Source organism: Crinia signifera, chromosome 6, assembly GCF_055691185.1.
Source record: "Crinia signifera chromosome 6, ASM5569118v1, whole genome shotgun sequence".
NCBI classification, from domain to species: Eukaryota; Metazoa; Chordata; class Amphibia; order Anura; family Myobatrachidae; genus Crinia; species Crinia signifera.
In genome coordinates, this window is record NC_139222.1 from 63,792,724 (window position 1) to 63,814,642 (window position 21,919).

At 38.5% G+C, this 21,919-nt stretch overlaps 19 non-coding genes and 4 pseudogenes across 19 annotated transcripts; all 23 read left to right on the forward strand.

Moving 5' to 3' along the window:
* Nucleotides 1-97: 97 nt before the first annotated feature.
* LOC146017649 (5S ribosomal RNA) lies at nt 98-216 on the forward strand. The gene has a single exon (XR_014450515.1). It is a non-coding gene; the product is annotated as a 5S ribosomal RNA (ribosomal RNA).
* Nucleotides 217-561: 345 nt separating this feature from the next.
* Nucleotides 562-680, forward strand: LOC146016367 (5S ribosomal RNA). Its single transcript, XR_014449261.1, has one exon. It is a non-coding gene; the product is annotated as a 5S ribosomal RNA (ribosomal RNA).
* A 346-nt stretch (nt 681-1,026) lies between these two features.
* On the forward strand, nt 1,027-1,145 carry LOC146016756 (5S ribosomal RNA). The gene has a single exon (XR_014449636.1). It is a non-coding gene; the product is annotated as a 5S ribosomal RNA (ribosomal RNA).
* A 345-nt stretch (nt 1,146-1,490) lies between these two features.
* Nucleotides 1,491-1,609, forward strand: LOC146014296 (5S ribosomal RNA). Its single transcript, XR_014447245.1, has one exon. It is a non-coding gene; the product is annotated as a 5S ribosomal RNA (ribosomal RNA).
* A 345-nt stretch (nt 1,610-1,954) lies between these two features.
* Nucleotides 1,955-2,073, forward strand: LOC146016691 (5S ribosomal RNA). Its single transcript, XR_014449573.1, has one exon. It is a non-coding gene; the product is annotated as a 5S ribosomal RNA (ribosomal RNA).
* A 345-nt stretch (nt 2,074-2,418) lies between these two features.
* LOC146013939 (5S ribosomal RNA) lies at nt 2,419-2,537 on the forward strand. Its single transcript, XR_014446901.1, has one exon. It is a non-coding gene; the product is annotated as a 5S ribosomal RNA (ribosomal RNA).
* Nucleotides 2,538-2,882: 345 nt separating this feature from the next.
* On the forward strand, nt 2,883-3,001 carry LOC146010494 (5S ribosomal RNA; annotated as a pseudogene).
* A 345-nt stretch (nt 3,002-3,346) lies between these two features.
* Nucleotides 3,347-3,465, forward strand: LOC146014724 (5S ribosomal RNA). The gene has a single exon (XR_014447668.1). It is a non-coding gene; the product is annotated as a 5S ribosomal RNA (ribosomal RNA).
* Nucleotides 3,466-3,810: 345 nt separating this feature from the next.
* LOC146013893 (5S ribosomal RNA) lies at nt 3,811-3,929 on the forward strand. The gene has a single exon (XR_014446857.1). It is a non-coding gene; the product is annotated as a 5S ribosomal RNA (ribosomal RNA).
* Nucleotides 3,930-4,274: 345 nt separating this feature from the next.
* LOC146013940 (5S ribosomal RNA) lies at nt 4,275-4,393 on the forward strand. The gene has a single exon (XR_014446902.1). It is a non-coding gene; the product is annotated as a 5S ribosomal RNA (ribosomal RNA).
* A 1,020-nt stretch (nt 4,394-5,413) lies between these two features.
* On the forward strand, nt 5,414-5,532 carry LOC146015944 (5S ribosomal RNA). Its single transcript, XR_014448851.1, has one exon. It is a non-coding gene; the product is annotated as a 5S ribosomal RNA (ribosomal RNA).
* A 10,953-nt stretch (nt 5,533-16,485) lies between these two features.
* On the forward strand, nt 16,486-16,604 carry LOC146015467 (5S ribosomal RNA). Its single transcript, XR_014448388.1, has one exon. It is a non-coding gene; the product is annotated as a 5S ribosomal RNA (ribosomal RNA).
* Nucleotides 16,605-16,949: 345 nt separating this feature from the next.
* On the forward strand, nt 16,950-17,068 carry LOC146013894 (5S ribosomal RNA). The gene has a single exon (XR_014446858.1). It is a non-coding gene; the product is annotated as a 5S ribosomal RNA (ribosomal RNA).
* A 346-nt stretch (nt 17,069-17,414) lies between these two features.
* LOC146017423 (5S ribosomal RNA) lies at nt 17,415-17,533 on the forward strand. The gene has a single exon (XR_014450295.1). It is a non-coding gene; the product is annotated as a 5S ribosomal RNA (ribosomal RNA).
* Nucleotides 17,534-17,878: 345 nt separating this feature from the next.
* Nucleotides 17,879-17,997, forward strand: LOC146010357 (5S ribosomal RNA; annotated as a pseudogene).
* A 346-nt stretch (nt 17,998-18,343) lies between these two features.
* On the forward strand, nt 18,344-18,462 carry LOC146010514 (5S ribosomal RNA; annotated as a pseudogene).
* Nucleotides 18,463-18,807: 345 nt separating this feature from the next.
* LOC146016329 (5S ribosomal RNA) lies at nt 18,808-18,926 on the forward strand. The gene has a single exon (XR_014449225.1). It is a non-coding gene; the product is annotated as a 5S ribosomal RNA (ribosomal RNA).
* Nucleotides 18,927-19,271: 345 nt separating this feature from the next.
* LOC146016414 (5S ribosomal RNA) lies at nt 19,272-19,390 on the forward strand. Its single transcript, XR_014449306.1, has one exon. It is a non-coding gene; the product is annotated as a 5S ribosomal RNA (ribosomal RNA).
* Nucleotides 19,391-19,737: 347 nt separating this feature from the next.
* On the forward strand, nt 19,738-19,856 carry LOC146016874 (5S ribosomal RNA). Its single transcript, XR_014449755.1, has one exon. It is a non-coding gene; the product is annotated as a 5S ribosomal RNA (ribosomal RNA).
* A 345-nt stretch (nt 19,857-20,201) lies between these two features.
* LOC146013896 (5S ribosomal RNA) lies at nt 20,202-20,320 on the forward strand. The gene has a single exon (XR_014446860.1). It is a non-coding gene; the product is annotated as a 5S ribosomal RNA (ribosomal RNA).
* Nucleotides 20,321-20,665: 345 nt separating this feature from the next.
* On the forward strand, nt 20,666-20,784 carry LOC146010663 (5S ribosomal RNA; annotated as a pseudogene).
* Nucleotides 20,785-21,129: 345 nt separating this feature from the next.
* LOC146013897 (5S ribosomal RNA) lies at nt 21,130-21,248 on the forward strand. The gene has a single exon (XR_014446861.1). It is a non-coding gene; the product is annotated as a 5S ribosomal RNA (ribosomal RNA).
* Nucleotides 21,249-21,598: 350 nt separating this feature from the next.
* Nucleotides 21,599-21,717, forward strand: LOC146015946 (5S ribosomal RNA). Its single transcript, XR_014448853.1, has one exon. It is a non-coding gene; the product is annotated as a 5S ribosomal RNA (ribosomal RNA).
* Nucleotides 21,718-21,919: the final 202 nt, after the last annotated feature.

Below are 21,919 nucleotides of genomic sequence, written 5' to 3' on the forward strand. Positions count from 1 at the left end.
ACATGATTTTTTTCAGTAAGCCAATACAGTTAGGAAACTTTTTTATGAGCTTACCTGGTGATAGAAGTAGAAGAGGGCAAAAAAGTGCCTGTATCTCAACTACAGCCATACCACATTGGATAGGCCCAATCTCGTCTGATCTTGGAAGCTAAGCAGTGTTGGGCCTGGTTAGTACTTGGGTGGGAGACCACATGGGAACACCAGATGCTGTAGGTTTTTTCACATTACAGGCAAATTGTTTTTATTCTCTAGCTATTTAAATTGGAAACTTTTTATTTTTATTGCCAGTACAGACATTTGGAAGAGGTCAAACAGACACAATAGCCATCACCTAAAGACTTACCACACTGTTTAGGCCCAATTCCAACTGCTTTTGGCAGCTAAACAGTGTTGGGCCTCTTTAGTAGTTTAATTTAAGACTCCCTGCTAATATCATGTCCTGTAGGTCTTTTTACATTACCAACACATGATTTTTTTCAGTAAGCCAATACAGTTAGGAAACTTTTTTATTAGCTTACCTGGTGATAGAAGTAGAAGAGGGCAAAAAAGTGCCTGTATCTCACCTACAGCCATACCACATTGGATAGGCCCAATCTCGTCTGATCTTGGAAGCTAAGCAGTGTTGAGCCTGGTTAGTACTTGGGTGGGAGACCACATGGGAACACCAGGTGCTGTAGGTTTTTTCACATTACAGGCAAATTGTTTTTATTCTCTATCTATTTAAATTGGAAACTTTTTCTTTTTATTGCCAGTACAGACATTTGGAAGAGGTCAAACAGACACAATAGCCATCACCTAAAGACTTACCACACTGTTTAGGCCCAATTCCAACTGCTTTTGGCAGCTAAACAGTGTTGAGCCTGTTTAGTAGTTTAATTTAAGACCCCCTGCTAATATCATGTCCTGTAGGTCTTTTTACATTACCAACACATGATTTTTTTTAAGTAAGCCAATACAGTTAGGAAACTTTTTTATTAGCTTACCTGGTGATAGAAGTAGCAGAGGGCAAAAAAGTGCCTGTATCTCACCTACAGCCATACCACATTGGATAGGCCCAATCTCGTCTGATCTTGGAAGCTAAGCAGTGTTGGGCCTGGTTAGTACTTGGGTGGGAGACCACCTGGGAACACCAGGTGCTGTAGGTTTTTTCACATTACTGGCAAATTGTTTTTATTCTCTAGCTATTTAAATTGGAAACTTTTTCTTTTTATTGCCAGCACAGACATTTTGAAGAGGTCAAACAGACACAATAGCCATCACCTAAAGACTTACCACACTGTTTAGGCTCAATTCCAACTGCTTTTGGCAGCTAAACAGTGTTGAGCCTCTTTTGTAGTTTAATTTAAGACCCCCTGCTAATATCATGTCCTGTAGGTCTTTTTACATTACCAACACATGATTTTTTTCAGTAAGCCAATACAGTTAGGAAACTTTTGTATTAGCTTACCTGGTGATAGAAGTAGAAGAGGGCAAAAAAGTGCCTGTATCTCGCCTACAGCCATACCACATTGGATAGGCCCAATCTCGTCTGATCTTGGAAGCTAAGCAGTGTTGGGCCTGGTTAGTACTTGGGTGGGAGACCACATGGGAACACCAGGTGCTGTAGGTTTTTTCACATTACTGGCCAATTGTTTTTATTCTCTAGCTATTTAAATTGGAAACTTTTTCTTTTTATTGCCAGTACAGACATTTGGAAGAGGTCAAACAGACACAATAGCCATCACCTAAAGACTTACCACACTGTTTAGGCCCAATTCCAACTGCTTTTGGCAGCTAAACAGTGTTGAGCCTCTTTTGTAGTTTAATTTAAGACCCCCTGCTAATATCATGTCCTGTAGGTCTTTTTACATTACCAACACATGATTTTTTTCAGTAAGCCAATACAGTTAGGAAACTTTTTTATTAGCTTACCTTGTGATAGAAGTAGAAGAGGGCAAAAAAGTGCCTGTATCTCACCTACAGCCATACCACATTGGATAGGCCCAATCTCGTCTGATCTTGGAAGCTAAGCAGTGTTGGGCCTTGTTAGTACTTGGGTGGGAGACCACATGGGAACACCAGGTGCTGTAGGTTTTTTCACATTACAGGCAAATTGTTTTTATTCTCTAGCTATTTAAATTGGAAACTTTTTCTTTTTATTGCCAGCACAGACATTTGGAAGAGGTCAAACAGACACAATAGACATCACCTAAAGACTTACCACACTGTTTAGGCTCAATTCCAACTGCTTTTTGCAGCTAAACAGTGTTGAGCCTCTTTTGTAGTTTAATTTAAGACCCCCTGCTAATATCATGTCCTGTAGGTCTTTTTACATTACCAACACATGATTTTTTTCAGTAAGCCAATACAGTTAGGAAACTTTTGTATTAGCTTACCTGGTGATAGAAGTAGAATAGGGCAAAAAAGTGCTGTTAACTCACCTACAGCCATACCACATTGGATAGTCCCAATCTCGTCTGATCTTGGAAGCTAAGCAGTGTTGGGCCTGGTTAGTACTTGGGTGGGAGACCACATGGGAACACCAGGTGCTGTAGGTTTTTTCACATTACTGGCAAATTGTTTTTATTCTCTAGCTATTTAAATTGGAAACTTTTTCTTTTTATTGCCAGTACAGACATTTGGAAGAGGTCAAACAGACACAATAGCCATCACCTAAAGACTTACCACACTGTTTAGGCCCAATTCCAACTGCTTTTGGCAGCTAAACAGTGTTGAGCCTCTTTTGTAGTTTAATTTAAGACCCCCTGCTAATATCATGTCCTGTAGGTCTTTTTACATTACCAACACATGATTTTTTTCAGTAAGCCAATACAGTTAGGAAACTTTTTTATTAGCTTACCTTGTGATAGAAGTAGAAGAGGGCAAAAAAGTGCCTGTATCTCCCCTACAGCCATACCACATTGGATAGGCCCAATCTCGTCTGATCTTGGAAGCTAAGCAGTGTTGGGCCTTGTTAGTACTTGGGTGGGAGACCACATGGGAACACCAGGTGCTGTAGGTTTTTTCACATTACAGGCAAATTGTTTTTATTCTCTAGCTATTTAAATTGGAAACTTTTTCTTTTTATTGCCAGCACAGACATTTGGAAGAGGTCAAACAGACACAATAGCCATCACCTAAAGACTTACCACACTGTTTAGGCTCAATTCCAACTGCTTTTTGCAGCTAAACAGTGTTGAGCCTCTTTTGTAGTTTAATTTAAGACCCCCTGCTAATATCATGTCCTGTAGGTCTTTTTACATTACCAACACATGATTTTTTTCAGTAAGCCAATACAGTTAGGAAACTTTTGTATTAGCTTACCTGGTGATAGAAGTAGAAGAGGGCAAAAAAGTGCTTTTAACTCACCTACAGCCATACCACATTGGATAGTCCCAATCTCGTCTGATCTTGGAAGCTAAGCAGTGTTGGGCCTGGTTAGTACTTGGGTGGGAGACCACATGGGAACACCAGGTGTTGTAGGTTTTTTCACATTACTGGCAAATTGTTTTTATTCTCTAGCTATTTAAATTGGAAACTTTTTCTTTTTATTGCCAGTACAGACATTTGGAAGAGGTCAAACAGACACAATAGCCATCACCTAAAGACTTACCACACTGTTTAGGCTCAATTCCAACTGCTTTTGGCAGCTAAACAGTGTTGAGCCACTTTTGTAGTTTAATTTAAGACCCCCTGCTAATATCATGTCCTGTAGGTCTTTTTACATTACCAACACATGATTTTTTTCAGTAAGCCAATACAGTTAGGAAACTTTTGTATTAGCTTACCTGGTGATAGAAGTAGAAGAGGGCAAAAAAATGCCTGTATCTCACCTACAGCCATACCACATTGGATAGGCCCAATCTCGTCTGATCTTGGAAGCTAAGCAGTGTTGGGCCTGGTTAGTACTTGGGTGGGAGACCACATGGGAACACCAGGTGCTGTAGGTTTTTTCACATTACAGGCAAATTGTTTTTATTCTCTAGCTATTTAAATTGGAAACTTTTTCTTTTTATTGCCAGCACAGACATTTGGAAGAGGTCAAACAGACACAATAGCCATCACCTAAAGACTTACCACACTGTTTAGGCTCAATTCCAACTGCTTTTTGCAGCTAAACAGTGTTGAGCCTCTTTTGTAGTTTAATTTAAGACCCCCTGCTAATATCATGTCCTGTAGGTCTTTTTACATTACCAACACATGATTTTTTTCAGTAAGCCAATACAGTTAGGAAACTTTTGTATTAGCTTACCTGGTGATAGAAGTAGAAGAGGGCAAAAAAGTGCTTTTAACTCACCTACAGCCATACCACATTGGATAGTCCCAATCTCGTCTGATCTTGGAAGCTAAGCAGTGTTGGGCCTGGTTAGTACTTGGGTGGGAGACCACATGGGAACACCAGGTGCTGTAGGTTTTTTCACATTACTGGCAAATTGTTTTTATTCTCTAGCTATTTAAATTGGAAACTTTTTCTTTTTATTGCCAGTACAGACATTTGGAAGAGGTCAAACAGACACAATAGCCATCACCTAAAGACTTACCACACTGTTTAGGCCCAATTCCAACTGCTTTTGGCAGCTAAACAGTGTTGAGCCTCTTTAGTAGTTTAATTTAAGACCCCCTGCTAATATCATGTCCTGTAGGTCTTTTTACATTACCAACACATGATTTTTTTCAGTAAGCCAATACAGTTAGGAAACTTTTTTATTAGCTTACCTGGTGATAGAAGTAGAAGATGGCAAAAAAGTGCCTGTATCTCACCTACAGCTATACCACATTGGATAGGCCCAATCTCATCTGATCTTATAAGGGTACTTATGTATTATCTGGGCTCCCATGTTAAATGCACCCCATTTTTTCATACCCCTACTATCCAAATCCGCATGGAGTTGATTTTATATAGTGTGGCGATCGCAGCGAGCCACCGTGCCCGAAGCGTGGCGAGCGCAGCGAGCCCCGCGAGGGGACACAGTCTCATAAGAAAAACGGGAGCCCAGATATTACATAAGTACCCTTATAAGCTAAGCAGTGTTGGGCCTGGTTAGTACTTGGGTGGGAGACCACGTGGGAACACCAGGTGCTGTAGGTTTTTTCTCATTACTGGCAAATTGTTTTTATTCTCTAGCTATTTAAATTGGAAACTTTTTCTTTTTATTGCCAGCACAGACATTTGGAAGAGGTCAAACAGACACAATAGCCATCACCTAAAGACTTACCACACTGTTTAGGCACAATTCCAACTGCTTTTGGCAGCTAAACAGTGTTGAGCCTCTTTAGTAGTTTAATTTAAGACCCCCTGCTAATATCATGTCCTGTAGGTCTTTTTACATTACCAACACATGATTTTTTTCAATAAGCCAATACAGTTAGGAAACTTTTTTATTAGCTTACCTGGTGATAGAAGTAGAAGAGGGCAAAAAAGTGCCTGTATCTCACCTACAGCCATACCACATTGGATAGGCCCAATCTTGTCTGATCTTGGAAGCTAAGCAGTGTTGGGCCTGGTTAGTACTTGGGTGGGAGACCACATGGGAACACCAGGTGCTGTAGGTTTTTTCACATTACTGGCAAATTGTTTTTATTCTCTAGCTATTTAAATTGGAAACGTTTTCTTTTTATTGTGATAAACCAGATATTTATCTGATAAGATTAGATATGATTGATAACCCAAACCTGTATATATATTTACTTTATTACCTTTAAATATAACGGCAACGCTGAAATGATTGCACACCCACACAACCTTGTTAGAAAAGGTATGACAATGCTTTACTTAAAGAATAGCTTCATTACAGGTATTTGCAAATGCACACTAACACAAGAAACATAAAATTGATTAGCTAATACTTAAACAGTAATTCTAAATCAAATCAAAATGGACACCTTTCAAGGACAGTGATCAGCCATGATTAAACCTCCTTCATAGTTACATCCAGCCCCCCCGTGCTTGCTGGTTCTTCCTCAACTGCCTTCCTCCCTCCTTCTATCACTCTGATATTTAAACCTTTATCACATTAATTAATTAATTACTCATAAGCATTGAGTCTTATTGGAAAGCTCTGCTTTCAATCATGATGTCATAATTAACCCAACACCCAACTTCAGTGGCCTTGTGGGTCTACGCATGTGTGGCCTTGTTCCAATCTTATTCAGTTTGTGGAGACTAGATTCCTGTCCTTGCTACATTATACTGTCAACATCACATTCTTAAGCTTCTAAAACCAAAAACAATATTCTATAAGAAATCACTTTTACAGCTCTGTTCTGAATGATCAGCCATTTTAATAATATTATTATGCAAGTCATGCCTAACAAAATGGCTGCTGCTTCTAACATACAGTATTATAACTGTTTAGCGCAAAGGGAAGGCCTCATACGCAGTGAATAGTACAGTGTGCAACAAGCTAAAGTCATCTGCAGCAATAATAGCGGCAGTCAGGAAAACAGAATATAATAAAAGCATAGATTTATTGATTAGTTGATTTTCTGTATTATCAGTCCATCCTCAACTTTTTTCATATCTCCGAAAAAAAGTTCATATCTCTCGTACTGTGCATCATTTGTTTCTCTCTTAATACATCGGAAAACCTGCTTGAAGCATTTCACTAGTATACAGAAAAATCAATAATATTATCTTGGCAAAAACATCAAACTTCTTAAAGCATATATAACATTGACTTATGCGAACCAGTTATTGGGGTTCAACCAAATAAACCAACTGTAGGGAATCACATCACTCACACCTGTTCAATAAACTAAATTTTAACCCAAATAATTTAATTCAACTTTCCTTTTAACGTCATCATCCGTTTAGTATTTGTGATGCTTGTACCATATTTTAATTATATTCACAAATTCAAATACAATTTTATAAACTTGGGATAATGTAAATAAGTGTGTTTCTTTAATATACCATGTGTTACTTTCAAATCTTCATATTGAATCAACACTGTATTAATTAGTAAAAGTAAAATTTTATTACAATAGATCTTGTTTGTAACCATTTAGAAACCTTATAATCCTTGTGGTAATGTCCATGGCTTATGAGACGGTATGTTTGAGAAAACATCATAAGAAACAATTCAATGAGTACCCCCTTTTTTTTTTCTGGATGTTATACTAGCACACCCAACTCTGTCACATAACTACATGTTTTGTTGTACTCCAAAATATCTCCTGTTATTACACTCTTTACCAATTTTAAACCTAGGGAGAGTCAGTAACCTTATAAGATTCACTTGTGTAAATCCTACATAGAAAATTAAGTGTTGTTTGATTTGACTGCAAATATAAGTAGCCATTAACCCAACATTACCGGAGTGATACCGTAGATGACAATATAACCAACAATCAGTTTACCTTATTGTTATTTTTATCAGCTCATGATGAGCGTCTTAAAGAAGAAATGTCAGTTTGCATATAGATATTATGTTTGCACCATTGTTACCATCCTTACTTAGAATGCCTTTTCTTTACTGATACCTTACTAGATGTATTCTATCAATGGTTCTGGTTTGGATGTTCTTAGTTACTTTTATGTTATTACTCCTATATTTATTTTAAACCTTCTAATTAGTTTAACATATTGGCTATCAGTATTTTATTACCATCCTCTGATGCATACCGAAACCTGGGAGCATCAGTAGTATGATGTATATGTGTGTCTGTTAGGATTATTACTATACTTGTGGGATTAAAATTAAAAGCAGAAGTAGAATACACCACCATGACTCTAGTAATACCTCTTTGATAACTATACACACTGTCCTTGCCAGCAACCAATCCCTGGTAACCCTCATTCACTATAAAAAAATGAAAACTTAAAAAAACAAAAAAATGACTTCTTCAGTTAGTTAGTGTATGGGAAACTTGGTCACTCATGGGGATCATTGTTTTACACCTTGTCCACAACCCGCAGGGACACCACTAAGGGTATCCCCCGATTCCGTGGACCTCTTCTTGCCCACAACCCGCAGGGACACCACTAAGGATGCCCCCCGATTCCGTGGACCTTGTCTTGGTCTGTGTGGGGGCCCTGGACAGGCCCATCATCAAATAAGTTTATTAAGTTAGAATCACAGTCACAATATTTATCTGCATCAGTTTATTTTTCTTTTAACTGATAACACCACCAGGTCGGAAACCTTCTTGCAGTGAGACGCATTAATTCAATTGGTTCGTTTCACAGGGACGGGTCTTGCCTTTGATCTACGAGACTTTTAATTGTAAGAATTTTCTCACCATTGCATAGTCTCCAGGCTGGACCTTATAACAACATCCCTTCATAAGCTTGTTTGCTTTTCTGGTAAAGTATTTAGATGATGTGAGAATTAGAGTGACAAGTCTGCTGCTGGATGTTGAAGAGGGATTGATGGTCTCCCAAAAAAATGTATATATCAATTAAAATAATGATCTTATAAGGGGACAGGTTCAGTGGCTGCTGAGGAGTAGTGTGAATGTCATACAAAACCGAAGACAAAACTTCAAGTCAACTCATGGTAATTTCCACACCCACCCTAAATAATGTGTTCTCAATGTGCATGTGTTAACATGTTCAATTTTGACTAAAACCTTTTAGTGTGTGGTGAGTGCAACCACATTTTCATACCTATATATTGACTTATTCCTTAGAATACCTTTCCTGTCAAAATATGTACCTCTATGATTTTTTTTTTTTAATACCATATACCTTATGTGATAACATATCTGAACACAAACTTCTAAAAAATATTTCTTTGCTGTAAAGGATGCTGTACATGGGACAGCTGGGATGTTCCTTAGAATCAATATAACATATCAGATACCATTTAAATATAATGACAATTTTGTATGCATGTAAATTCAATAAATTTATTTTTAACCTTAGGAATGGACCAGTGGTAGGAGAAATGTTTGATGGTTCTATAGGAATAATTTTCCTGAGTTCATTCTTCTGCAGATGCGTTTGGGCCTCTGCATAAGATGAAATCAACATACATGCCCTCTCTCTCCTTACATGGGTCATCCCATGGGCAGCTTCCGCATATGCCAGGAGGAGGGGTTTGGGGAGCTACTGATCTGCCCCCACCATCTTTACATAGGCCATTAGCCTTTTGACTGCATCCATTCATCATCCATTGGCACATTCCTGTTGATGCTTTATGAGCTTCTGCTAAAAAAACATTAAATTGTATAGTGATGTGATTCACAACAGTGGCAATCTTATTTTTGTTACCAAGTGCAACAAGATCACTTTATAACATGTGAGCTTGACACTTAACAACTACTGCCTTTGCAGGGAGAGTTGCACAGCCTCAACAAGCTCCTTTACTTGCTGTGATATTAGCGTATTATATCATAGCGAAATCACGATGGAAAATGAGGATCTCTAAATCCAATACTACCGCATATCCCGTATATGGCCATCCTGAGTCTCCTTGTTGGTGACAACTACAATCTTTGTAGATGGCAGTGGCGTGTCAGAGATATCAGGTCTGATTGCAGAAATTTTGCTTTAAATATTCCTCACAATCATGTTCTAAATCCTGCCTCTCATCCATCCTCTGGGACTCCAGGGTCCCACCAGGTAGCAGAGTAGCAGGATTTAGCGTACCACACCTGACAATAGTCAGGTCATGTGGCGCTGGGAGAAAAGTTCCCAACGAGAGAACCATGCACTGGAAATGTGTCTTGTCCGTGAGGAATTCAGTAGAAAAGATGTAGACTCAATATTTTTTCTAAATAATTTCTAGTGGCTCAGTAATAATAATAATAATAATATTTTTTTAAAACACTTGCTTTTTCTGTGCAAAATGAAATGCATCAATTTGTAAATTAATCTTTTCTCTGGAATGGTCACACCTCTATTGGCTGGGATTTAATTAAAATAAAACAAGCAAAAGCAATAGCATTATTAAGCTCAGACATCATATTAGCATTTGTCATTTGGAAAAAAAAATGGCAGTTTTTAAACAGATGTTGACAAAACAACATTATCACTTGAGGGAAGCAATGGGGAGGGGGCTGGAGGTCATCCCTGGGTATGGCTGATCACTGTCCCATACAAACATTGCAATAACTTTAATCTATTCATTGTGCTTTTTCAAAAGGGTAAACAATATCTTCAATTCTAAGATCTTTTAACACATAATTGTTTATATGTCCTTGTTATGGAAAACAGTTCTGTAACACTCCTTGGATATTTCACATCATTTAGGAATAAAACTTTACTCTCTTATCAATCTCATTAACCATTTCCTGCCTTTAATCTCCTACAGAGTTATTTCTGATGTTACTCTCACCTCATCACTGAAAAAAAACTTCTTCCCTTCTGCTTTTTCAAAAATAAACAAAAAATTTCAAAATTATTCTTTTTTTTCCCCATTTTTTTCTTTTTCTCCCTAAGGCTCTAAAAGACATATCACCTCTCCTCACTTCTCACTGAACAGAATTAACCCCTCAGTGAGACAGTACAATCTTTCCAAACATATGTGGGTTAGTGGGATATACTATCTCAATTCTTGAAGCTTTCACCACCTGTCACCAGACCATTGCGCGTTCACTCTCATCCAATAATCATTACCTCACAGGTGCATCATCATCACCAATTCCAACTAACTATGACCAGCATAGTCTTTTCTATTCCTTCTCACTTGCTCACACTAGTCACATACTCAGAACTTTCTGTGATCCCATACAAATGCTTAAAACAGTGTTACCTCTTTCAAAGACAAAAATGTAAATAAAATAAATGAAAAATGTCCCCAAAAAACCTAACCATGCGTTATGTGTCTGTCACTGTTATCACACCTACGCCTTCCACATACTGTCCTCTGTTATCAGTATAGTGGGCCACCTACTGTCCATCTCTGTTATCAGCCTGGTGTTTCATCTACTGTCCTCTGTTATCAGTAGTCACGTGTCCCACCCCCACCCTGTCTTCTCTTATTATTTTTCCCCATATATTCTACCTTGTACGTAGGTGGCAGATACCCCCTGTGAATCTCGCTACCGGTCAGCACTGTTCACAGGAAAAAAATCAACTCATCAAATCAGAAAAAAATGATATGTAATATGTCATTCTTTGTTACCATATCTGCACATTGTCTAAGTGATCATTACACGATTAGATCACTATCTCCCCTGGTTATCTAGCTAACTGTGGCCACAGTATTAACCCCTTAAGATACTCTATCAATTTAGTACCCTCCCCCTTTCAAAACAAACAAAATTAAATTAACACAAATCAAAAACAAAACAAAAATTGGCTTAAAGAAAACCCCACAGCCTTGAGTCAGTTATCACTGATTACCTTCCATTCATAAGAATAAAAATAAACCCAGGATTTATCTGCGCATTACTCAAGGTATATCTGATTCAATATATGTATCCAGATCAAACAAATAGGCAACAGAAATTGCCAACAGAAAACATGGTCTAATATATCAATATGAACCTTTAAGAATAGATGTTATATTGGACTTATATCTCATCGATATATATATCACTTTTCTTATCCAAAATGTATTACTCATTAAATGAAAAAAACATTGAATTCACATGATCATTTCCTGTTTCTTCACCTAACATGGACAACTCCTTATCTCGCATTACATCAACTGAATCCATCACTTTAGAGTTTCCAACTCACAGCTGCTTTGTTTAATAAACCAAAAAAAATTAAATCAAAAACCCATAGCAGAAAAACATCAGTCCTACATTACGTACTTCATCTCCGCAAGACAAGAAACCAAAAAAACTTTACAATGAGATAAACTCGATCTTACTTTGTTATAAACAATATTCCAATTAACTTTATTTATTCTGGTGGTAAAAATGAACTGTTACTTGGCTTACAATATTAGCGTCTACTCCTTTAAACTCTGTATTTTAACTGACCTCTGTCTATGGATATAAAGAAATTAGCTCAAACTGTTATTGTAATCCGACTGCTTGCTAGCTCTAACAATGCAACGTATACTTAATTATTTATTAACATTTTCTTATATAAACCATATACAGTAGAAAAAATCCGAGGGTTTACAAACAATACAGATTATGGATAAATCATGCATTCCATTTCTTCCACATGTTGCTGGCCAGTCAAACCAGAAAGAAATGTAAATGCACAATCTCCTCTACCTATCTCTAATCACCAAATTATAAGCACGGGAAAACCTACAACAAATATATGCAACTTCTTTAAAATTTATAGATTGGACAAACAAAGAAACTCTAATTATCAAAACAACCGCTACAGATTAGTTACTTCAGCAATATCCTCAGCAGACAATATACACCAAACAATCCAACCGCGGTCAAAAAATAAAAACAAACAAACAAAAAAAAATACTGTCATTTAAAGAATTTTTTTTTTTTTTTTTAAGTAGAAAATTTATTGCCAGCATAACCTTTATACCAATATGCTTGCTATAGTCTGCATGCTTTGCAAATAAACTAAAGAAATACTCTTCCTGACCCAAGCAATGTTGTTTACAACTTCTTGCCAAGTTTCTCGCTGCTCTCCTTATCTATTCTCTGACACAAAGAAATGGGCGATGCGGGGGGGGGGGGGTTTAGCAAGCTAGCAGTCTGCAAAATGCAGCGTTGTCTTTCCATGCCTTAAATTACGATCTATTGGTTTTATAATTAAAGATCGAAGTTGCTTCAAGTAATATTGGATTAGCACAATTTTAACAGATGTTGAGAAAGATAAGGGTACAATAAATGCACCGACTTTACAATTTTTTCTACACATTTTTTTTTTTTATTTATTTATTTTTTTAAATAGCAAATTTTTTTTTTTTTTTTTTCCAAACTTTGATTTTCTCAACTGATAAAATGTGAAAACCAACATCAGTGAATCTCGCTGGGGCCTCCAACTGATAAACCAGATATTTATCTGATAAGATTAGATATGATTGATAACCCAAACCTGTATATATATTTACTTTATTACCTTTAAATATAACGGCAACGCTGAAATGATTGCACACCCACACAACCTTGTTAGAAAAGGTATGACAATGCTTTACTTAAAGAATAGCTTCATTACAGGTATTTGCAAATGCAGACTAACACAAGAAACATAAAATTGATTAGCTAATACTTAAACAGTAATTCTAAATCAAATCAAAATGGACACCTTTCAAGGACAGTGATCAGCCATGATTAAACCTCCTTCATAGTTACCTCCAGCCCCCCCGTGCTTGCTGGTTCTTCCTCAACTGCCTTCCTCCCTCCTTCTATCACTCTGATATTTAACCCCTTCATGACAGAGCCAGTTTGTGCCTTCATGACAGAGCCCTTTTTTTCAAATCTGACATGTCTCACTTAAGTGGGGATAACTTTTTTTTGCTTTTACTTATCCCAGTGATTTTGAGATTGTTTTCTCGTGACACATTGTACTTCAAGTTAGTGGTAAATTTGGGTCGATACAGTCTGTGTTTTTTTGTGAAAAATACCAAAATATCGTGAAAAAATGGAAAATTTAGCAATATGCAAAATGTCACATTTTCTGCTTGTGAGACAAATAATCATACCACTCAAAATAGTTAATAACTAACAAAGACCATATGTCTACTTTATGTTGCAATCATTATTTCAACTTCCTTTTAATTTTTTTGGACACTAGGAGGCTTCAAATATGACTAGCAAATTCTCAAATTTTCAAGAAAATTTCAAACACTGATTTTTTTAGGGACCAGTTCAGTTCTGATGTGACTTTGAGGGACTTGTATGTGAGACACCCCCATAAATGATGCCATTTCAAAAACTGCACCCCTCACAGTATTCAAAACAGCATTTTGGAAGTTTGTTAACCCTTTAGGTGTTTCACAGGAATTAAAACAAAGTGTAGGTGAAATTTCAAAATTTAATTTTTTTTTCGGATTTTCAATTTTAATACATTTTTCTAAGGAACACAGTACATTTTACTAGAGAAATGTGACTAAAAATTGATTCCCCCAATTCTTTGGTTTTCATAAATATCCTATATGTGGCCCTAGTGTGCACGGTGACCAAACCACAGGCTTCATAATAGAAGGAGCACCTACTTGATTTTGGAGACTCCTTTTTATGAGATTATTTTTTAGGCACCATGTAGGTTTCTAGGCACCATAAGATGCTAAAAGTTAGGAACCCCCCCACAAGTGACCCCATTTTGCAAACTACACCCCTCAGGGAATTCATCTAGGGGTATAGTGTACATTTCAAACCCCCAGGGGTTTCACCAATTGTGGTACAACTGGGCAGTGAAAATGAAAAAAAATAATTTTTCATTTTCACAGCTCAGTTGTATCAAAATTGGTGAAACCCCGGGGGGTTTGAAATGTACTCTATACCCCTAGATGAATTCCCTGAGGGGTGTAGTTTGCAAAATGGGGTCACTTGTGGGGGGGTTCCACTGTATGGGTGTTTCGGGGATCATTCAACCAGAATCTGTGCTGCAAAATCCAAAAATCACTCCTTCCCTTCTGAGTCGTGCCATGCACCCAACTGGTATTTTTTGGTCACATGTGAGGCATTGCCGTACCCGGGAGAAATTGGGGCACAGATTTTGGGGTGCTTTGTCTCCTTCATTCCTTGTGAAAATGAAAAGTTTTGAGCCAGATCTGCATTTTTGTGTAAAAAAATTTAATTTTTTACACAAAAATGCAGTTCTGGCTCAAAATTTTTAATTTTCACAAGGAATGAAGGAGACAAAGCACCCCAAAATCTGTGCCCCAATTTCTCCCGGGTACGGCAATGCCTCACATGTGACCAAAAAATACCAGTTGGGTGCATGGCAGGACTCAGAAGGGAAGGAGTGATTTTTGGTGGTGGAATGAATGGCGGGTGCTATGTCGCATTAGCAAGACCCCCGAAGCACCAATACAGTGGAACCCCCCCACAAGTGACCCCATTTTGGTCACCAGCTTTGGGAGGGGGGCTGGCGCTGCGGCTGGCGGGGGGGTGGGAGGGGTGCTGGCGCTGCGGCAGCCGGGTGGGTGGGAGGGAGGGGGGCTGCCGGGTGGGAGGGGGGGGGGGGCTGGCGATCGTTGGTGATCGGTGCGGTATACGCACACACACACACACACACACACACATATATATATATATATATATATATATATGTGTATATATATATATATATATATATATATACATATATATACATATATATACACACACATATATATATATATATATATGTGTGTGTATATATATATATATATATATATATACACACATTTGCACATTTTTTAATTTTAATTTATTTTTAACTTTTCCAGCAGCAGCATGATGCTGCTGCTGCTGCTGCTGCTGCTGCGGGGGGGAGGGGGGAGGAGGGGAGCGCAGCGTGCGCTCCGGACGTAGCGGTGGAGCCGCTGGAGCTGCTGCTGCTGCCGGGTGAGTGCCCGGCGGGTGGGAGGGGGGAGCTGCCGCTCGGTGGTGATCGGTGCTGCACCGATCACCACCGTTTTCTGTGTTACCGAGCGGCTTAGCCGCCGGTAACACAGGAAACGCTGTGATTGACTGTTCAGATTTGAACAGCCAATCACAGCGATCGCCGACCGGGGGGGGCACCCCTGCCCCCCCTGGGCGACGAGGGGGGATGTCTGCTGTCAGGGACAGCAGACATCTCCTAACTGTCACCGCGTCTATAGACGCAGTGACAGTTAGAATCCATGACGTACATGTACGTCAAATGTCGGGAAGTACTTCCCGACCATGACGTACATGTACGTCAAATGTCGTGAAGGGGTTAAACCTTTATCACATTAATTAATTAATTACTCATAAGCATTGAGTCTTATTGGAAAGCTCTGCTTTCAATCATGATGTCATAATTAACCCAACACCCAACTTCAGTGGCCTTGTGGGTCTACGCATGTGTGGCCTTGTTCCAATCTTATTCAGTTTGTGGAGACTAGATTCCTGTCCTTGCTACATTATACTGTCAACATCACATTCTTAAGCTTCTAAAACCAAAAACAATATTCTATAAGAAATCACTTTTACAGCTCTGTTCTGAATGATCAGCCATTTTAATAATATTATTATGCAAGTCATGCCTAACAAAATGGCTGCTGCTTCTAACATACAGTATTATAACTGTTTAGCGCAAAGGGAAGGCCTCATACGCAGTGAATAGTACAGTGTGCAACAAGCTAAAGTCATCTGCAGCAATAATAGCGGCAGTCAGGAAAACAGAATATAATAAAAGCATAGATTTATTGATTAGTTGATTTTCTGTATTATCAATTGCCAGCACTGACATTTGGAAGAGGTAAAACAGACACAATATCCATCACCTAAAGACTTACCACACTGTTTAGGCCCAATTCCAACTGCTTTTGGCAGCTAAACAGTGTTGAGGCTCTTTAGTAGTTTAATTTAAGACCCCCTGCTAATATCATGTCCTGTAGGTCTTTTTACATTACCAACACATGATTTTTTTTTAAATAAGCCAATACAGTTAGGAAACTTTTTTATTAGCTTACCTGGTGATAGAAGTAGAAGAGGGCAAAAAAGTGCCTGTATCTCACCTACAGCCATACCACATTGGATAGGCCCAATCTCGTCTGATCTTGGAAGCTAAGCAGTGTTGGGCCTGGTTAGTACTTGGGTGGGAGACCACATGGGAACACCAGGTGCCGTAGGTTTTTTCACATTACTGGCAAATTGTTTTTATTCTCTAGCTATTTAAATTGGAAACTTTTTCTTTTTATTGCCAGCACAGACATTTGGAAGAGGTCAAACAGACACAATATCCATCACCTAAAGACTTACCACACTGTTTAGGCTCAATTCCAACTGCTTTTGGCAGCTAAACAGTGTTGAGCCTCTTTTGTAGTTTAATTTAAGACCCCCTGCTAATATCATGTCCTGTAGGTCTTTTTACATTACCAACACATGATTTTTTTCAGTAAGCCAATACAGTTAGGAAACTTTTTTATTAGCTTACCTGGTGATAGAAGTAGAAGAGGGCAAAAAAGTGCCTCTATCTCACCTACAGCCATACCACATTGGATAGGCCCAATCTCGTCTGATCTTGGAAGCTAAGCAGTGTTGGGCCTGGTTAGTACTTGGGTGGGAGACCACATGGGAACACCAGGTGCTGTAGGTTTTTTTCACATTACTGGCAAATTGTTTTTATTCTCTAGCTATTTAAATTGGAAACGTTTTCTTTTTATTGCCAGCACTGACATTTGGAAGAGGTAAAACAGACACAATATCCATCACCTAAAGACTTACCACACTGTTTAGGCCCAATTCCAACTGCTTTTGGCAGCTAAACAGTGTTGAGGCTCTTTAGTAGTTTAATTTAAGACCCCCTGCTAATATCATGTCCTGTAGGTCTTTTTACATTACCAACACATGATTTTTTTAAGTAAGCCAATACAGTTAGGAAACTTTTTTATTAGCTTACCTGGTGATAGAAGTAGAAGAGGGCAAAAAAGTGCCTGTATCTCACCTACAGCCATACCACATTGGATAGGCCCAATCTTGTCTGATCTTGGAAGCTAAGCAGTGTTGGGCCTGGTTAGTACTTGGGTGGGAGACCACATGGGAACACCAGGTGCCGTAGGTTTTTTCACATTACTGGCAAATTGTTTTTATTCTCTAGCTATTTAAATTGGAAACTTTTTCTTTTTATTGCCAGCACAGACATTTGGAAGAGGTCAAACAGACACAATATCCATCACCTAAAGACTTACCACACTGTTTAGGCTCAATTCCAACTGCTTTTGGCAGCTAAACAGTGTTGAGCCTCTTTTGTAGTTTAATTTAAGACCCCCTGCTAATATCATGTCCTGTAGGTCTTTTTACATTACCAACACATGATTTTTTTCAGTAAGCCAATACAGTTAGGAAACTTTTTTATTAGCTTACCTGGTGATAGAAGTAGAAGAGGGCAAATAAGTGCATGTATCTCACCTACAGCCATACCACATTGGATAGGCCCAATCTCATCTGAACTTATAAGCTAAGCAGTGTTGGGCCTGGTTAGTACTTGGGTGGGAGACCACATGGGAACATCTGGTGCTGTAGGTTTTTTCACATTACTGGCAAATTGTTTTTATTCTCTAGCTATTTAAATTGGAAACTTTTTCTTTTTATTGCCAGCACAGACATTTGGAAGAGGTCAAACAGACACAATAGCCATCACCTAAAAGACTTACCACACTGTTTAGGCACAATTCCAACTGCTTTTGGCAGCTAAACAGTGTTGAGCCTCTTTAGTAGTTTAATTTAAGACCCCCTGCTAATATCATGTCCTGTAGGTCTTTTTACATTACCAACACATGATTTTTTTCAGTAAGCCAATACAGTTAGGAAACTTTTTTATTAGCTTACCTGGTGATAGAAGTAGAAGAGGGCAAAAAAGTGCCTGTATCTCACCTACAGCCTAACCACATTGGATAGGCCCAATCACGTCTGATCTTGGTAGCTAAGCAGTGTTGGGCCTGGTTAGTACTTGGGTGGGAGACCACATGGGAAATCCAGGTGCTGTAGGTTTTTTCACATTACTGGCAAATTGTTTTTATTCTCTAGCTATTTAAATTGGAAACTTTTTCTTTTTATTGCCAGCACTAACATTTGGAAGAGGTAAAACAGACACAATAGCCATCACCTAAAGACTTACCACACTGTTTAGGCCCAATTCCAACTGCTTTTGGCAGCTAAACAGTGTTGAGGCTCTTTAGTAGTTTAATTTAAGACCCACTGCTAATATCATGTCCTGTAGGTCTTTTTACATTACCAACACATGATTTTTTTCAGTAAGCCAATACAGTTAGGAAACTTTTGTATTAGCTTACCTGGTGATAGAAGTAGAAGAGGGCAAAAAAGTGAAGTTAACTCACCTACAGCCATACCACATTGGATAGGCCCAATCTCGTCTGATCTTGGAAGCTAAGCAGTGTTGGGCCTGGTTAGTACTTGGGTGGGAAACCACATGGGAACACCAGGTGCTGTAGGATTTTTCACATTACTGGCAAATTGTTTTTATTCTCTAGCTATTTAAATTGGAAACTTTTTCTTTTTATTGCCAGCACAGACATTTGGAAGAGGTCAAACAGACACAATAGCCATCACCTAAAGACCTACCACACTGTTTAGGCTCAATTCCAACTGCTTTTGGCAGCTAAACAGTGTTGAGCCTCTTTAGTAGTTTAATTTAAGACCCCCTGCTAATATCATGTCCTGTAGGTCTTTTTACATTACCAACACATGATTTTTTTCAGTAAGCCAATACAGTTAGGTAACTTTTTTATTAGCTTACCTGGTGATAGAAGTAGAAGAGGGCAAAAAAGTGCCTGGATCTCACCTACAGCCATACCTCATTGGATAGGCCCAATCTCGTCTGATCTTGGAAGCTAAGCAGTGTTGGGCCTGGTTAGTACTTGGGTAGGAGACCACATGGGAACACCAGGTGCTGTAGGTTTTTTCACATTACTGGCAAATTGTTTTTATTCTCTAGCTATTTAAATTGGAAACTTTTTCTTTTTATTGCCAGCACTGACATTTGGAAGAGGTAAAACAGACACAATATCCATCACCTAAAGACTTACCACACTGTTTAGGCTCAATTCCAACTGCTTTTGGCAGCTAAACAGTGTTGAGCCTCTTTTGTAGTTTAATTTAAGACCCCCCTGCTAATATCATGTCCTGTAGGTCTTTTTACATTACCAACACATGATTTTTTTTAAGTAAGCCAATACAGTTAGGAAACTTTTTTATTAGCTTACCTGGTGATAGAAGTAGAAGAGGGCAAAAAAGTGCCTATATCTCACCTACAGCCATACCACATTGGATAGGCCCAATCTCGTCTGATCTTGGAAGCTAAGCAGTGTTGGGCCTGGTTAGTACTTGGGTGGGAGACCACATGGGAACACTAGGTGCTGTAGATTTTTTCACATTACTGGCAAATTGTTTTTATTCTCTAGCTATTTAAATTGGAAACTTTTTCTTTTTATTGCAAGCACAGACATTTGGAAGAGGTCAAACAGACACAATAGCCATCACCTAAAGACTTACCAGACTGTTTAGGCTCAATTCCAACTGCTTTTGGCAGCTAAACAGTGTTGAGCCTCTTTTGTAGTTTAATTTAAGACCCCCTGCTAATATCATGTCCTGTAGGTCTTTTTACATTATCAACACATGATTTTTTTCAGTAAGCCAATACAGTTAGGAAACTTTTTTATTAGCTTACCTGGTGATAGAAGTAGAAGAGGGCAAAAAAGTGCCTATATCTCACCTACAGCCATACCACATTGGATAGGCCCAATCTCGTCTGATCTTGGAAGCTAAGCAGTGTTGGGCCTGGTTAGTACTTGGGTGGGAGACCACATGGGAACACCAGGTGCTGTAGGTTTTTTCACATTACTGGCAAATTGTTTTTATTCTCTAGCTATTTAAATTGGAAACTTTTTCTTTTTATTGCCAACACTGACATTTGGAAGAGGTAAAACAGACACAATATCCATCACCTAAAGACTTACCACATTGTTTAGGCCCAATTCCAACTGCTTTTGGCAGCTAAACAGTGTTGAGGCTCTTTAGTAGTTTAATTTAAGACCCCCTGCTAATATCATGTCCTGTAGGTCTTTTTACATTACCAACACATGATTTTTTTCAGTAAGCCAATACAGTTAGGTAACTTTTTTATTAGCTTACCTGGTGATAGAAGTAGAAGAGGGCAAAAAAGTGCCTGTATCTCACCTACAGCCATACCTCATTGGATAGGCCCAATCTCGTCTGATCTTGGAAGCTAAGCAGTTTTGGGCCTGGTTAGTACTTGGGTAGGAGACCACATGGGAACACCAGGTGCTGTAGGTTTTTTCACATTACTGGCAAATTGTTTTTATTCTCTAGCTATTTAAATTGGAAACTTTTTCTTTTTATTGCCAGCACTGACATTTGGAAGAGGTAAAACAGACACAATATCCATCACCTAAAGACTTACCACACTGTTTAGGCTCAATTCCAACTGCTTTTGGCAGCTAAACAGTGTTGAGCCTCTTTTGTAGTTTAATTTAAGACCCCCTGCTAATATCATGTCCTGTAGGTCTTTTTACATTATCAACACATGATTTTTTTCAGTAAGCCAATACAGTTAGGAAACTTTTTTATTAGCTTACCTGGTGATAGAAGTAGAAGAGGGCAAAAAAGTGCCTATATCTCACCTACAGCCATACCACATTGGATAGGCCCAATCTCGTCTGATCTTGGAAGCTAAGCAGTGTTGGGCCTGGTTAGTACTTGGGTGGGAGACCACATGGGAACACCAGGTGCTGTAGGTTTTTTCACATTACTGGCAAATTGTTTTTATTCTCTAGCTATTTAAATTGGAAACTTTTTCTTTTTATTGCCAACACTGACATTTGGAAGAGGTAAAACAGACACAATATCCATCACCTAAAGACTTACTGTACCACATTGTTTAGGCCCAATTCCAACTGCTTTTGGCAGCTAAACAGTGTTGAGGCTCTTTAGTAGTTTAATTTAAGACCCCCTGCTAATATCATGTCCTGTAGGTCTTTTTACATTACCAACACATGATTTTTTTCAGTAAGCCAATACAGTTAGGTAACTTTTTTATTAGCTTACCTGGTGATAGAAGTAGAAGAGGGCAAAAAAGTGCCTGTATCTCACCTACAGCCATACCACATTGGATAGGCCCAATCTTGTCTGATCTTGGAAGCTAAGCAGTGTTGGGCCTGGTTAGTACTTGGGTGGGAGACCACATGGGAACACCAGGTGCTGTAGGTTTTTTCACATTACTGGCAAATTGTTTTTATTCTCTAGCTATTTAAATTGGAAACGTTTTCTTTTTATTGTGATAAACCAGATATTTATCTGATAAGATTAGATATGATTGATAACCCAAACCTGTATATATATTTACTTTATTACCTTTAAATATAACGGCAACGCTGAAATGATTGCACACCCACACAACCTTGTTAGAAAA